This window comes from Heterocephalus glaber, unplaced genomic scaffold (assembly GCF_053883595.1).
Source record: "Heterocephalus glaber isolate CG9 unplaced genomic scaffold, H.glaber_assembly_v1.0 deba00001755, whole genome shotgun sequence".
NCBI lineage: Eukaryota > Metazoa > Chordata > Mammalia > Rodentia > Bathyergidae > Heterocephalus > Heterocephalus glaber.
Window position 1 is genome coordinate 2,423,153 of NW_028258453.1, and position 12,020 is coordinate 2,435,172.

The following is a 12,020-nucleotide window of genomic DNA, read 5'->3' on the forward strand; positions in this document are numbered from 1 at the left end:
AGTTAAATGTTAATGAAAAATGGTGAAAAGATTTCACTAAATTTACAGATGAAGGACAAATAACAGAAAGGAAAAAATAAAACTAGAAAAATATTGCATTTGCTCTTCTATTATGGGCTTCGATGTTGAACAGCAACTGCTCTTAGCAAACAAACTTTTAAACCAAGTGTAGGTGGGTGCATGCCTATAATTCCAGCACCATGGGAGCCTGAGGCAAGAAAATTCCAAGTTCAAGCCCAGCCTGGGCAATTTAGCAAGTAAGCAAGAACCTGTCTCAAAATAAAAAATTTTAAAAGGGCTGGGGGTGCAGCTCAGTGGAAAGCCCTTGGGTTCAAAACATAGTAATATAAACACTTCAAAAACCGTTTAAAAAAAAAAAAGAATGACAGAACTGGTCAGTGAAATGGCTCGAGGCAACATAAAGCAACACCTTTCAAAAAAAAATCTAGCAGTATTTTGATAAAACCTTCCAATCTTCTAACCTTGTAACCCCTTTCCTGGGCCTTGAGCCTAAAAGAAAGAAGAAAAATGATGAAGCAGTAGTAACTGCACTACTATATAACTGCCATTATTTGCTAAATGGTAAGGAACCTAGGTGTCCAACTACTGAGATGTAAGTAACTCAACTCACCGCAACACTGGGTAATAATATAAGGGTATAAAAACTATAAAAAATAAAAATAAAAACTATAGCAAAAGAAAACACATTAAAGATGACAAGAATTAAGAAACATTAAAGGCTTATATTTTTTTTTCTTTGAACATTACTTTGGAGTTGATCAGGCCTATCACACCAAGTTTAAACCTTTCAAAACTGACTTTTCAAAGGCATGAAAGCACAATCATTTTTCCCCTAAAAATCTATCACACAGGAGTAATCAGATATGCTCTTCTCACATAAAGACAAGCCATACATGTAACTTTAGCCATGCTATTAGCCAGCTGTAACCTTATTATATTAAAATCTCATTTTACCATCAAAACATAACTATCTACAGGATCTCCATATGGTGATCAGATGCCACGAGTTATGGGACATCTAGAAAGAGGCCCCTAAGCACAAAGTTAAAACCATCTAGCCAAATGGAATGGTGAAGTTTCAGTTTCTCCCATATTCCCAAATGAATTATCATGTTTCACAGTTACTCTAGGGCTCCAAGTCCCTAGTAATGGCAGCTGAGGATTCAAGGAAGAAAGTGCAAGCAGACTTACTCTCCCTGTGAAAAATTGGTGACTTCTTCACTATTGCCTGCAGCACCACAAAGCAGCAAAAACAAAACAAAACAAAAACCTTCATAAGGTCAAAGGTGTAAGAGATGACCCTAAGTATTTTCAGGCATATTACTTGCCTGTTCAGGCTTTAGTGTTTTAATGACAAACTTTTGAAAGCTGAACCAGCCAGGTGTGACTGCTCACATCTGTACAGCGCTCAGAAGTCTGAGGCAGAAGGAGCACCTCTGAGCTCAAGGCCAGCCTAGGGTACATAGTGAGTTCATGGACAGCATGAACTATATAGTGAAACCCTAAGGAAGGACAGAAAGGAGGGAGGGAACTTTTAAGTTCAACATACATTTTCAATATACATTTTCCAATACACACACACAACTGTCACAACTCCCACTTGGAGGATGAAACGATTATTAAAATATAAAATCAGGAGACTGAGGGCAAAGGTGAAACGCAAAGATTATCCAAAGACCTGGATCATAATCTCAGTTCTATCCCTTTGCTCACATGGCCTTGGGAAAATTACCACACTTAAAAATAAACTTCAAAACAAAGTTCAAGAACCAAGGCAGCAAGCCTCACTAGCCATGACCTTCTTATTCCTGCATCACAAAATGGTTTGCTCTTTTCTATCATAACTAGGACTTCGTCTCTAACCAATACTTTACTTCAATCTTGGGATATTTATAAATTTCCTGCACGTTCACCTTTTCTATTTTCTGATGCTTAAAAAAAAAGGCAATCTAACTTATTTTGCCTATATTAAAGCTATATTCAAGCCTAGGACAATTCCTCAAAAAATGTATTCAGTAAATGATTTTTGTGCACCTATGCCATACAACAGTAGGTGCTGGAGTTGTGAACGCCAGAAGAAACTGAAAAGTCTGGCAGAGACAGATGTACAAACTAATCATTAATTACCAACTGGCAAATGCTCACTGCAGAATGTATGCTACCCTGTCCCCTGGGTTGATGAAGACACAGAGATGAGATGTCTGGACAAGAATCAGAGAAGACAGTGTAGTAAGATCATGAAAAGCAACTTGTTTACCAGGAACATAAGACTTCTCAACATAGAGAACAGTATAAAACCAAGAAGGAAGACATCATCACCTGAGAACTACACAAGGTCCTGTATAAATAAGGGCAGGCATAACGGAACTGAGTGAAGGTAACAAACAAATACTTTTCTACCTGTGGAAAAGATGGATTAAGAAAAAACTATTTTTAATGGAGCGTCTTTGTTTTCAGGACGGCATCTTAACACAACACTGAAGTAATATATTGTGAATTATGGCTAATGGGTTGAATAAAGGATTTCAACCTAAAGATTATATGAGGTCAATGTTGCTGAAAACACTAAAAAGAAAACAATCAAGCAGGAAAACATCGAAGCACTTTGATACAATAAGGAAGAAACAGTAATAAAGTCCAAAAAGATTGACTTCAGGCAAAACGCTGAGTGATGTTTACATCCTTATTATACATTGATTACAGACTATAAAACATGATTTATTAGCTTTTACTGGAGAATGCCTTACACATTTGGTTGGTCTCTTTAAACTTGTCTAAAAGATGACACTTTTAAAGATAACTGGCCAAATGAGGTTTATCAATATTTTAATGAGGAGGAGGAAAAGAAGGCCTCTTCCAATGAATTCTTTGAAACATCTAAAGTTCGAGTTTCCTCTCCCTCTTTCAGTGAAACACGACAGTCCAATGTGGGACCCCAAAGAGTTCCTGCATCAGTAATTTCCACGCAGCTAAGGCCTACTCTAGGAACAGCAAGCCTAATTGGCTGGGTGGCCCACAAAGATGAATTTGCAATTATTGAAATTTGAACTCAAGCTTAGTCACCCAGGATCATCTCAGAGGAGTCATTCCTCCTTCTACTTTGTCAAGAAAGTAGGTGAATTTTTCAAAATGTATAAAAATCGGGAGGGGAAAGGGAGGGAGAAGAGGAGAAGGGGATGAAAAAAGAATTAAGATGTGTTATGCACATGTACCAACTCCACACGAAGAATGTATGCAGTAATACACTATTAATAATAAAAATTTTTTAAATGTATAAAAATAGCAGGTATCTTTAAAGGAGAGAGAGGAAGCATCTGAACCTACAGCAACGGTGTGAGCCACCAAAGTTTCCTCTCCGGGTGTGTTTTAGGGTGTGTCTTTGTTTTGACTTGATGATTTAAAACACTCCACTCCTTCGGGGAACCCAGGACTCTCCCCATCCACCCGCCCCGGTGCCCCAGCGCCCCAGCTCGCGCCTCCGACGCTGGGCAGCTCAGCCTCGCCGCGATTTCCCCGCAGAGGCGGCGGCAGTCCGGCCCGAGGCCCCGCGCGGACGGGACAGCGTATCCGGCCTCCCGCGCCCGCGGACATGCGCAGGGTCGCACCGGGGTACCGGGACCCAGGCGCCCCGCCCCGCCCAGGGCCGCGCCCCCCTCTCCCGCCGCGCGGGCCGGCCGCGACCCCGACCCCAGCTCTCACCGTGCGCAGGTGGCCCTGCCTCCTCGGCCGCGGCCCGGCTGCTGGTCGCCCAGCGACCTGAGGCCCGAGGACTGAAGGTGATGCGACGACCCGTCACATCCCTGTGGGCCCCGCCGCCCGAGCCGCAGCAACAGCCAGCATCGCGTCCACGGCCTGAGGGAGCGCCGGACTCCACAGCCACCGCGCCCCCTCCCTCGCCCGGCCGCACGCCCGGACTCCGCCCTCGAGGCCCCTGCACAGCGCGCGCGCAGCCCCGCCCCCCCAGACGCCCTTGCGCAGGCCTGAGCCTCATGTGGCTTGGCCCCGCCCCGGCTCCGCCCCCGCTGCCTGACTCCAGCATCAGTCCACCCCGGCCCCGCCCCGCCCTCACACCGGCTTCCCGAGGCCGCTCCCACCCCGCCCCGCCCCGCTGGCTGACCTTGCCTGGCTGCCCCCTGACTCAGGTGTTTGCGAGCCCAGTGCAGACGCCTGTCCTGCTGCTGACCTCGCCCCGACACGGCCTCTGGACTAATACTTGTAGCTTGACAGCGGTCAAACCTGTCATCAGCTCCTCCTCCAGGCTGAAAAGTTAGGAGTGGCCAGGGCCCTGAGACTGGCCAGAGATCCACGACATTGTGCATTTCCAAGTCCACGCCTCGCTCTCCCTGCTGCAACCTCAGCCCTGCCCCTTGCGCTAGAACCCTGGATCTGGCTAAGGCCGGGAGAAAGGGGACTGAGATGCGCAGCTGTCCTGAGTCGCCTTAGACCTTGCCAGGGACCAGATCCTCCTTTTCTTAGAGGCTTGCATCACTCATCTGTTCTTTCCACGGAGACTGAGATGGCTGGACCGGTTTTTTTGTTGTTTAGCGGCTTGTTTGATTATCTTGCTTTGCTTTTTTTTTTTTTTTTCCGGTACCGGGGATCGAACTCGGGTCCTTGCGCTTCTGCTTGCACAGCAGACGGCGAAACCACTGAGCTAAATCCCTGGCCCTGCTTTGCTCTTTAACCAGACTTATTCTACCACTTTGAGACAGGGTCTCACTAATTTACCCACCCTGGGCTGGAATATGCAATCCTCCTGTCTCAGCCTCCCAGAGTGTTGGGATTACAGTCATGCACTACCACACCTAGATTCGATCAGATCTTGAAAGTCCTCATCCTGAAAGCCTTCCCGATCTGGCCAGCTGGCCACAGCTGCCCTTGTCTGACAGTAGTCTAGCTGCTCCCTGAAATCCTTGCCAATACTCCAACATCTCGACTACAATAAGTATAACATTTAAAGAGAACTTCTTGAAAAATATCCAACTCTTCAATCTCCACATGAGTGATACTCAAAGTAGAAGAGGGAGAAGCTTGATGTGTAAAATCAGGTTTCACTTAGTAACATAATTTTCTATTTAGAAAACAACAATCATTTTTAACATCAACCCAAATGTGCATGCTTAAAATGTTGGGAAAGGCTAGACCTAAACCCTTTACCATTTCTCTTTGGGTCAAATGAGATCATTAGAAAAGCAAGCACCAGACTGAAGGTAGGACATCACTCAAGAGATGCCCTTACTAAAATGTGCTTTGGGGTTTATGCCATCAGTTACATTGAAAGATGGTAAAGAAATGACTCCTCACAGCACATCCTTAGGAGTTGTGCAAGATGCTTCATCTTCAAAAATCTCCACATGAGGATCTGGGAAAGAAACACAACTCGGTTGCCGAATTCAAGAAGAGCTAAGCTTTTCTAGACTGCTTGGTGGCTATCTTGAAATTCCCTGAATGTTCCAGGTGATCAAGTGTTCTTTTTCCTTTGCTATTTATGAAGTGCTTTCTCTCCTAACGACCTTACTGGATGCTAGCTGCATAGGAATATTTCCTGGCTTCATCTAATTTCCCATTTCCCATCTTGTCTTTGTCCCAATGTCCTCGTTTCCTTGGTTGTCATTATGTCACATTGATTCTATTTCTATTAGCCACTTGCTTCAATGTGTATCCATGGGATTTTAATTTATAAGATGACGGTAATGACACAAGGAGGTCAATGCATTGAAAGAGTCATTTTATTACTTGCATTTCCTGAGAGCTGGTGCCATGCCATGCCATTTAGGGACCCATGGAAAAGCATCAGGTTTGGTCAGGAGGCATAATCAGGAGTAAAGGAAGTCCTTGCCAGAGCTGCTTTTGGGGATTTTGTGGGAAAACCAAGACAGGGAAGGGGAAGTATCTTGGGGTTGGCTAGTATGAATAATGTCATAGGGCTGTGGCTTACAGGGCTGGTCTCTAGTTGTCTAGTACCTAGTTATTATGATTTATATCTAGATGGCCCCCAGGGCCTTATGTGCTCATAGGTGGCTTTTGGGAGGTGATTGGATCACAAAGGTATGATACTCATCCATGGATTAGTCCACTGATGAGTGTATAGGTAAATGTGATGTTGGGAGATAAAGCCAGGTCTGACATGGTGGGTCACTGAAAGTGTGGCCTAGAAGGGTATATCTCCCCCTTCCTCCCTTGATCTCTTTCTCTCCCTCTCTCTCTCTCCTTCCTGCTGCCCTGCCATGGGCTGTTTCTCCTCTGTGACACCCCTCTGCCATGCTGCCCTGCCTTGGAGCCAGCCAACTATGGACTAAAACCTCTACAAACTGTGAGCCAAAGTAAACCTTTCCTCCTTAGAGTTGTGAGTGTCAGGTATTATGTTTCACCGGCAAGAAAGTATCTAAGACACTAGTCCTGGGTAGTTTAGAGCAAAGGTGATACTGGCTTAGTGTGTGTGGAAGTTACATAAAGTGGGTTGAGGAGATGCAGTTAGCATTAGGTGGAAGTTATGTGATAGGATTTTCACGTGCTCACAAACCTGGATTACTGAGACATGTTAAAAAATTTTGTCCACTAGTTTGGATACCAAATAGACAAACACAGAATCTAAGAAAACATATTTAGAGCACAATTTAAATATATATATGAAAAGTTTATATATAGATATAAAGTTTAAATATATGTAATTTATATAAATATATATAAAAGTTTATATATAAAGTTTAAATATATATAGGAAAAGAAAATATATAGAGAAAAGTTTTAACTTATTATATATAATATGTATAAACAATAATATATATAATATATATGTATCTGACACACACACACACATATATATGTCCCCTGAGGGTCTGAAGTCTGTATGGCTGAGGTTCAAGGTGAGGGGGCAGACCAAGTTAAGCCATGCTTCATAAAAATTTTAGCATGCCTCAGAATCCCCTGGAAGGCTTGCTACAACAGATTGCTGGCTCCCACACCCAGAATTCCTAATTCAGTAGGCCTGGGTGAGGCCAGGAATGTGCATTTCTGATATGTTCCCAGGGAATGCCAGCGCCCTAGGGATCACGCTCCGAGAGCCACCATACATAGAATCCCTCCTCAACAGTCTTCCAAACCTGGGGGGAAGAACCTTCTGGAAATGGCCATCTCCCAGGAACTTCTGAAGGATTGATGGGACACAAGAGCAAAGGGACACCTGCTGTCATGTGGACAAACATCACAACTGTGGCAACCTTCCACATAGTCTAGGCAGTGGAGATAACAGCTGAGGAAGCCAGGGTGTGACCCCAGCCCCCAAGATGGAAGAGAAGAACAAAAGATGAGAAGTCCAAGCATGGCAAATGGTATAAAATACCACAATGGGAATGTACATGGCTTGACCACCCTTCTTTCTTGCGTGTGTGTGTGTGTGTGTGTGTGTGTGTGTGTGTCCGATGGTGTCAGAGCACAGAGACTGGGAGTCAGGTGACCTTGCAGACTTGCAGCCTGGAAATCCTTGTCTAGACGCAAGCAGACGTAACAGCCCAGAATGTGTATGAGCAGCAGCTGCCGGGGGCTGCAGGGGTGGGGAAGGGAAGAGTCTGGTTTATAGACATCGGTGGGGATTGCATGATGTTGAGTCAGCAAGCTTGTATATACATTTTCACTATGACTCTGGTGTTAGACTGAGAAAAGCACCTACATGCTATGCACCAAATGTTTGTGTCCCCTCAACATTCATGGGCTGTTATTTGGAGGAGGGGCCTTTGGGAAGTAATTATGATTAGATAAGGTGATGAGAGCAGGGTCCTCCTGTGGGATTAGTGTCCTTGTAAGAAGAGGAGCGGACACGGATCTCTGCCTCTGCTCTCCACCAACAACAATCCAACAAGACAGCCGTCAGCAAACAGAAACCGGATGCTGGCCGACACTGAGTCAGCCTCTGCCTCCAGAACTGTGAGAAACCACGTGTGCAGTTGAAGCCACCAGCCCCTAGTAATTTGTTACAACAGTTCAAACCAAATACTGAAGGGATTTCAGTATAAATCTAAGGGGGGAAAATTAGGAAAAGACTTTTCCTACAATTCTAATATACACACATCCTTAGTAAAATCACAGTAGCATTTTAGAGAATTTCCCTAATTTTATAGACATCCCTGATAGGTTCTGTTTTGAGTTATTGTTCATTGGTGGCCTTCTTTTCACAAAAACAATCCAAATTTACTATTTTATAACCACTGGACAGAAATCCAAAATAGGCCCACCCAGGCCAGCATTGGGCATTGGCAGGGCCACCTCCTAGGGCAGAACCAGTTTCCTCACTTCCCTCAGCTCCTAGAGGCCACCCACAACCTGTGGCTCCTGCACCTTCCTCCACCTTCAAAGCCAGTGATGCCGCATCACAGTGCATCACTCTGACCTCCTTCCTGCCTCAGTTTCCCATTCAAGGACCCTGTGATTATGTTGGGTTCAACTGAATGACCCAGAATAACATCCTTATTTTAGGGTCAGCTGATCAGCAGCCTTAATTCCATCTGCAACCTAAATTCTCCTTTGCTGGAATTACCCTTTGACAAAAGAGAGAACTTCCTGGAGGGAAGTTTTAGCACTCCTGTGCACTACTGTGTGCCAGGGCCTATTCCAGATGCATAGCATTAAGTGATGGACGGGAACAGGCATCCATGGGACTGATTTCCAAGAAGAAATCACCAGTTCTACCCAGAGCAGTTGTGGGAACTCTAGGCTCTGGTGATCACAGGGGGCTTCTCTGCTGCCTGACTGTCAGCTGGCCCTCAGATGCCTGGATGCCTTCTAGCACCTAGAGCCAGACACCAGTAGTAAACACTCCCATCAGCAGAGGACAGAGGAGGAGCCAACGTCTGGCTTTCTGTTGACAGTGGAGAAAACCTGCATCTCAGCCAGGAGGATGACAAAAGGAAGCAGAGTCAGATGGATTGCTTTTTTCAGTACTGTGGATTGAACTTGGGGCCTTCACACTGTACTACATCCCCAGCCCTTTTTTTACTTTTTATTTTGAGACAGGTTCTTCTGAAATCACTAAGTTGCCCAGGGTGGGCTGGAACTTGTGGTCCTCCTGCCTCGGCCTCTCAGAGCGCTGTGAGAGAAAATCAGCTTGTAAAGAGAAAATTTTTACCTAGGTTCACAATTTCCGAGGTTTCAGCCGGGATTGGTCGTCTCATTGTTTTGGGGCCTGGGATGAGAAGCACAGGGTGCTGAGAAGCATGTGTTGGAGCAAAGCTCATAGCCAGGGAGAAAGGCGAGAAAGGAAGAGACGGGGTTCCACAGTTACCCTACAGGGCTGGCCCTGGACCACCAAGGTCCTCCCACTGGGTCCTGCCCTTCACGGGCTCCACCTCCGCCCAGTCCTCTCAGGGGCCCTGCTGGGGACAAAGCCTCTAGCACTGGGCCTTTGGGGGTCACTCTGTTCCCAACTCTAGCACTTTGTTACTGTGTTTTCTATTCTGAATGTTGAATACATGTGTATTTATGTTTCCATTTTTACTGTACCAGGTATCTAAGGTAATTTTTCCTGTGATAATTGCTTTAGTGGTAGCACAGATTACATGTCCTGGTTTTTATTTTGTTTTGTGGTACTTGGAATTCAACTCAGGACACCACCAAGCCCAGCTTATATGTCTTGTCTCTGTTCTGCATTATACTAAAGAAATTCATCATTCTATTTTCCTTTTAATCCAAAGTCTTGTTTAATAGAATGTCTTAAAATTCTCATAAGAAGATAATTTTTTTCTGTATTTCTTTTATTTTTTTCTTATAGTTGATTTTCTCTCCTAGAACTCTGGGAGGCTAAGGCAGGAGGATCACAAGTTCCAGCCCAGCCTGGGCAACTTAGCAGTTTCACAAGAACTTGTCTCAAAGTTCAAAATACAGAAGGGACTGAAAATGTAGCTTAGTGTGAATTTTTTACTTAAAAATGTCTACTTTAATGTCTAGTTTTGTTGCATTATAATCAGAGAAAGTCGTTTGGACAGTTCTTCAGAATTTCTTAAGATTTCCTTAGTGGTCTAATACCTGCTGAAGTCTCACAATGTTCCATGTTTACTTAAAAGGAATAATATGTATAATTCAAGCTTGTTTTATAGGCTATATTAGTTTCCCCTCTCACTTAACAATGAACAGAAAACCAAAGTTATAGCCAGGCATGATGGCCTATGCCTGTAATCCCAGCACCCAGGAGGCTGAGGCAGTAGGATCACCATGAGTTCAAGGCCAGCCTGAACTACTTAGCAAGATACTGTTCAAAAAGAACAATCTGCCCTGGTGTGATTCTGTCCTGCACGTCTGTTCTCTGGGGTCAGTAGCTGTTTATTTCCATCTGTGTTCTCTCCCACCTAAGTGCGTGCCACCACTCCATGGAAGATTTGATGGCTATGGACATGAGCCACCTGAGGCCCCAGAACTATCTTTTCAGTTGTGAACTAAAGGCCAACAAAGATTATCACTTTAAGGTGGATAATGATGAAAATGAGCACCAGTTGTCATTAAGAACGGCCAGTTTAGGGCCCGGTGCAAAGGATGAATTGCACATTGTAGAAGCAGAGGCAATGAATTATGAAGGCAGTCCAATTAAAGTAACACTAGCAACTTTGAAAATGCCTGTACAGCCAACGGTTTCCCTTGGGGGCTTTGAAATTACACCACCTGTGGTCTTAAGGTTGAAGTGTGGTTCAGGGCCTGTGCATATTAGTGGACAGCACTTAGTGGCTGTGGAGGAAGATGCAGAATCAGATGAGGAGGAGGAAGAGGATGTAAAACTCTTAAGTATATCTGGAAAGCAATCTGCCCCTGGAAGTGATAGCAAGGTTCCACAGAAAAAAGTAAAACTAGTGGCTGATGAAGATGATGATGATGATGAAGATGATTTTGATGATGAGGAAGCTGAAGACAAAAAGGACTATCTCTAACATAGAAAATAAAGACCTAAATAAAGACACTTGAACTAGACTCTCTGGAGGAAGAGGAAAACTCTTCCCATATACTCCCCCCACAAAAAAGGAAAAAAATTATTATAAATGATACATTCAGAGAAAAAAGAAAGAAAATTGTGCCCCTGAAACAAAAATAGAGGTCATAAAACAAAAAATGCTCTGAAAACACAAAGGAGTCCTTAGAAATGAAAAATACACAGCAGAGAAGAAAACTCAATAAAAGGGAAGGGAATCTGCAGATTGGAACAAACAGGAAAGAGACTGAGCACAGGAGGAAAGAAACAGATTTAATTAGATCAGAAAGCTTGTCAAATCCCGAAGTACTAAGAGCCCTTCACTGACAGATGAGCTGTTTGGAAGCTCCCTGGTAACACCAAGTCTTCGGGGCTCTCCCACAAGGCACCCTACCAAAAGCCCCTATGGTCCCTGCTCAGCATTCAGGCCTATTCTGGGCTGTGTGGCTGCCACAGATGCGACCACCCAAGTGTGGACAGGCTGCAGGCCCTGGAACCCAGCCTTCATCCAGTCTCCTGCTCCCAGCCAATCCTTAGGGCAACATCTTCAACTCTTCTAGTACTGCCCCTGCTAACTCATGTTCTTCTCTCTCATAATATGGCTTCAAGTCCAAAAAAGAGCTATAATTAGGAGCAAGGAAGTATCTCCACCCTAGCTAAGAAGTTGCAGGGGCCCCCACTCCAGCACACCCAACCCCACCCCAGCTTATGTTGATGTTTCAAACTGGAGGATTCACCACATGGATTGACCAGGCAGGGCCTGAGGATGGCTGACAGCTTTTAAATCAACATCAATAAATAAATATAACTATCGCTGTCAGCAGGGGTTTAAACAATAAATATTGAAATCTACTTCTCAAAAATATTTGAGTAGATGACCGCATCATGCTTAGGACTAAAAATTTTTAAAAAGCAAAATTCAACCCAACAGAGCCTGCAACTATATCAGAATGGAGCTCTCCATGGAAAAGTCGAGATAAGTGTGGTTCAAAGTTGGGATGGGGACATCAAGTTCCTTTGAAGTCTCTCTACCGTCCCTGCAGGGTGTCTC

At 44.5% G+C, this 12,020-nt stretch overlaps 1 protein-coding gene and 1 pseudogene across 11 annotated transcripts in view; one reads left to right on the forward strand and one right to left on the reverse strand.

Moving 5' to 3' along the window:
• Ccser2 (coiled-coil serine rich protein 2) overlaps positions 1 to 3,951 on the reverse strand; it is a 162,851-nt gene extending 158,900 nt beyond the window's left edge. For 4 of the 11 annotated variants that reach the window (XM_087201139.1, XM_087201137.1, XM_087201138.1 and 1 more), the window contains exon 1: positions 3,721 to 3,949. The gene's annotated coding sequence lies outside the window, so the exon portion shown is untranslated. Of the gene's footprint in view, positions 1 to 3,720 lie in introns of all 11 variants that reach the window. The other 7 variants (XM_004867727.4, XM_013066670.3, XM_013066671.3 and 4 more) reach the window with 3 other exon arrangements.
• A 6,286-nt stretch (positions 3,952 to 10,237) lies between these two features.
• LOC147821254 (nucleophosmin pseudogene) lies at positions 10,238 to 11,203 on the forward strand (annotated as a pseudogene).
• Positions 11,204 to 12,020: the final 817 nt, after the last annotated feature.